Source organism: Neoarius graeffei, chromosome 16 (genome assembly GCF_027579695.1).
Source record: "Neoarius graeffei isolate fNeoGra1 chromosome 16, fNeoGra1.pri, whole genome shotgun sequence".
Lineage (NCBI taxonomy): Eukaryota > Metazoa > Chordata > Actinopteri > Siluriformes > Ariidae > Neoarius > Neoarius graeffei.
In genome coordinates, this window is record NC_083584.1 from 68,817,080 (window position 1) to 68,821,879 (window position 4,800).

The 4,800-nt window shown below is 36.5% G+C and overlaps 1 long non-coding RNA gene across 1 annotated transcript; it reads right to left on the reverse strand.

Moving 5' to 3' along the window:
• Positions 1–211: 211 nt before the first annotated feature.
• Positions 212–4,218, reverse strand: LOC132900191 (uncharacterized). The gene is made up of 3 exons (XR_009656766.1): positions 4,174–4,218; positions 364–488; positions 212–258 (listed from the first exon to the last, which is right to left on the reverse strand). It is a non-coding gene; the product is annotated as an uncharacterized LOC132900191 (long non-coding RNA).
• Between the last annotated feature and the right edge of the window lie 582 nt (positions 4,219–4,800).

Below are 4,800 nucleotides of genomic sequence, written 5' to 3' on the forward strand. Positions count from 1 at the left end.
TTCCTCACAGATGTATCCATATCCTCCGTAATTATCCTTTGATAAGAATTCCCTTTTGATTTTTTACGCTTGGGTCCCCCATCCTCACCATACCCGCGCTCAGGTTCGTCCATCCTACACTTCCTACTCCGTCACTTCCTACCGGCAACTCCTGACCATTCACAGTCCAGCGGCCCTCTGCAGCCTGATCTGGCAAAGTCCCCTTCTTCTTCTTCTTAGTTTATTGGCAGATTACATCTCTTTGGTGCATACCGCCACCTACTGTACAGGAGTGTGTAAAGGGACTTAGCAGACTATGGCTATTTGATCAAGTAAACAAACAAAACAAAACAAAACAAAAAAATTAAATCCTTTTAATTAGACCTGAGTTATTGAGAAAAATAAATAGGGATTTCATTTTATCTCTTTGCATTCCTTCTTCTTTCAGGATATTCACTATTCCATTTTCTGCCTCTCTTTCTTTCCACTGTCGTCTGTGTTCTGAGTATCTGTAACAGTTAAATAGAACATGATCTACATCCTCTTTAGCTTGGCAGTATCTGCATAACCCATTACTCTTCCCTACTATCTGCAATGTACCATTAAGACATGTGTGACCCAACCTTAGTCTACTATACACAACCTCTTCCCTTCTGTTGAGACCTGTAGCCCTTTTCCCCCAAACATTTCCCTGATTTGAGTGGTAGAACCTGGCATTGTGCTCTGCCTTCCAATCATGTTGCCATTTGATCAGCATTTCTGACTTAAGTTTAGTTTTTGCTTCACCCTTCCCCATTGAGATATTAATTCCTATATGTTCTTTTTCCAGCATTTTCTTGGCAATTTTGTCAGCCATTTCATTTCCTTTAATTCCAACATGTGCTGGGACCCAACAAAATTGAACTAATATTCCAAGGTTTCTAATATTTAATAGCAAATGTCTTGTCTCAATTACCAGATCCTCTCTTACTGTATTACCTGATTCAAGGCTGAGCAAAACTGCAAGTGAGTCAGAGCATATAACAGATCTAAGTGGTTTGATTTCTTCAATCCATCTCATCTCATCTCATCTCATCTCATCTCATCTCATCTCATTATCTCTAGCCGCTTTATCCTTCTACAGGGTCGCAGGCAAGCTGGAGCCTATCCCAGCTGACTACGGGCGAAAGGCGGGGTACACCCTGGACAAGTCGCCAGGTCATCACAGGGCAAATCCATCTCAGTGTAGTAATTATTCCAGTTAACTCTATTGTGTATATTGATAAAAAATTACTTAATCTATATCCATAACTTTTGTTAAATTTTGGGATAAAAATCCCAATTCCACAATGACCATTTTGTATATCTTTTGACCCATCTGTAAATATCTTTACAAACCCATAGTATTTAGATACAAGATGTCTTTCACAGTACATAGCTAATGCCCGTTCATTAGTTTGTTCCATTTTCTCTTTCAGCAGTTCTAGATCAACTTTTGGGACTGGCAACATCCATGGGGGAACTTTGCTCAAAACAAGTGCAGGACTAAAGCTAAAGTCTTTAATTCCATATTTCTCCCCCATGTCATTAACTTTCCACCCAAAACCAGGACTCTTTAATTGGTATTCCCAACAGTTGTTTAGCACAGACAGAGCAGGATTATTTGTACTCCCCATAAGCCTAACCCAGTATGTTAAAGACAGTTTCTCAAATCTTAATTTAATTGGGGGTTCCTCAGCCTCGACTAACAGTGCACAGGTAGGCGTTATTTTGATTGCTCCTAAGGCAATCCTTAGGCCTTTAAACTGAACTCTTTCAAGCTTCCTAATAGATGTTGTACATGCAGAACTATACACTATACATCCATAATCTATGGTTGATCTGATTAGTGCTTTGTATATGTTCATGAGTGATTCTTTATCTGCACCCCAGTGTTGCCCAGAAATCATTCTCATAAGGTTTAATACTTTTTTGCACTTAGTTTCTATATGTACTATGTGATGTTTCCATGTAAGTCTTTCATCCATCACCATCCCCAGATATTTGAATGTTTTTACTCTTTCAAGTGTTTGATTATATAACATTACTTTATAAGTCTCTGGAACCTTCTTTTTAGTAAAAAACATTACCTTAGATTTTTGTATGAACTTGAATCCCCAGTCTATTCCCCACTGTTCTAGTATTTGCATCTCTTTTTGTATGCTTTCCACAATATGTGAAATGTTACGCCCCCTTTTCCAAATCACAGCATCATCTGCATACAATAATCCTTCTCTTCCTTTCTCAAATATGTCATTAATCATGAGGTTGAATAAAATAGGGCTGATGATGCTCCCTTGTGGAATACCACTTTCTACCATGATCTTATCTGATAGTCCATTTCCTACTCTGACCCTCAAGGTACGATGTGATAAAAAGTCAAGGATGTAATTATACATTTTCCCATCAATTCCAATCTTCTCTAATTTGACTAATAGTCCCTCTCTCCACATTGTATCATAAGCTTTTTCAATATCCAGAAAAACTGCCACCATTACCTCTTTCATAACTAACGTCTTTTCAACCTCATTACAAAGTTTAACAAGAGCATCACTAGTTGATTTACTTCTTCTAAATCCTGTTTGATAGCCTTTAAGCAAGTCTTCCTTTTCCAGAAAGTAATTTAATCTGGCCACTACCAATTTTTCCATTAACTTTCCTAAGTGTGAGGTTAAAGCTATTGGTCTGTAGTTACCTGGATTACTAGAATCTTTCCCAGGTTTAGGAAATGGAAGAATTACTGCCTTTTTCCATAATATGGGTAATTTGCCTTCATTCCAAATTTTATTAAATAGTTCAAGGATCTTTTCCAGCATTTTGTCAGGGAGTTTCCTAAACATGGCATAACATAAATTGTCAATTCCTGGTGATGAATACGCTGTATTAGCAACAGTCATTTTTAACTCTGGTAATGTAAAGTCTTCATCAAGTATTGACCCTGTTCCTGTTTTAGCATTTAATATACCTTTATTTGCTCTTAAAATTTCCTCTTTCCTTTTTTTATAACACTCGTCAAGATGATCTCCTTTATGTATGTCTGCAAATATTTTAGCCAACATATTAGCCTTTTCATTGTCTGATATAGCTTGTAAATTCTTGTCACTAATTAACACAGGAATATTTGATGGCTTATACCTGCCTGACATTTTTTTAACCATCATCCACATCTTATTCAAAGTTGTCTCCCTACCTATTGTAGCACAAAACTGTCTCCAAGATTCCCTTTTGACTTGTTTAATCACTTTCCTTGCTAGAGCTTTTTTCCTTTGGTATTCCATAAGATTATCCATAATTAATGTTTTACGCAATATTTTGAAAGCTCTGTTTCTGTCTTTAATGACTTCTTGACACTTTTGATTCCACCATGGGACATTCATTTTTTTCTTCTGACTTTTACTGATAGGAATACTTTGACTAGCTGCAGTGATAATAGGAATGGTTATATTATTAGTCACCTGATCTATAGTTTGAGCTTTCTCTGGCATGTTTTTCATTTCATTATTGCAACTATATAAAAATTTCTCCCAATCTGCTTTAATAAAATTCCACTTGTGATGTATGTAACTCTCTTCAGTTTTCAATTCAATTCCTACTCTGCAAAATATTGGAAAGTGATCACTACCAATGCTTGTATTTAGATCAACTTCCCACTCGCATATACTGGCTAATTTCCTGTCTACCAGAGTTAGATCAATACATGATGTTTTATTTTTGTATACATTTATCCTTGTACCAGTACCATTATTTAAACATACAAGCATTCTGTCATTTATCATTTCTTCTACAACTTCCCCATTCAGATCGGTATAATTACTTCCCCATAGACTGTTATGGGCATTAAAGTCCCCGCACCATATTTCTCTATGAGATCTTTTGAAAATATCTTTCAACAGCCCATTTATTAAAGCTTTACATGGGTTATAATAATTAGCAATTGTATATTTGCCATTATCACCATTAAAAATTTCACTCACAATACATTCATGCTCTTCAGCTGTTTTTAAATGTCTGTATGATATCCCTTCTTTGATAAAGGTCACACACCCTCCTCCTCTATCTTTTATTCTATCCTGTCTTATACTGTTGTAACCTTTTAAGACAAAATCCAAATGTGGTTTTAACCATGATTCCTGAATGCATATAACATCTGGTTTACTGCTTAATTCTTCAACATACCTTTTAAACTCCTGTCCATTTGCAATCAGACTTCTTGCATTCCACTGAATGATAAAAACCATTAGGCATTTAACCAACTTGTGACTCTCCATACTTGCTATTTAACATTTCATGAATTTCATCAGCTTTAGTTATAATACCCAAAAAATCATTTGCAGTTTTTACAACTGATCTAATTCGGTCACTCTTACTAGAGTGTTGCATTGTAACATTTACTATGGTACAAATGAATGCAATAAATTCATTTTCCTTAATCAAAAGGGAGTCATTTCCCAGATAGCAAAAGGGCGTTGATTCGACAGGGAATCATCGGCATGTTCTTCGACCATACGCCGTCGAATCATCGTGGATCACCGGCGTTGATTCAACACCGCTTTGCTCATACGAGTTTGCGTTGAAACGACGTTGAAAAGTGGATGGTGGCTGACAGAGAATAGACCCCTACGGATTTCGGTCGATTTATAGTTTAATTTTCGGCGATGATTCATCCAACTTTAATTCCTGTTTTATGTACAACAGGAAGGCTACAAATTAAGCAAAACAGGCTAAATTAAACTAGCTAACAATAAAGCATCGGGGCTCTTGCCTAGGATGAACACACACATGCATACTTCAACCATGAAAGTG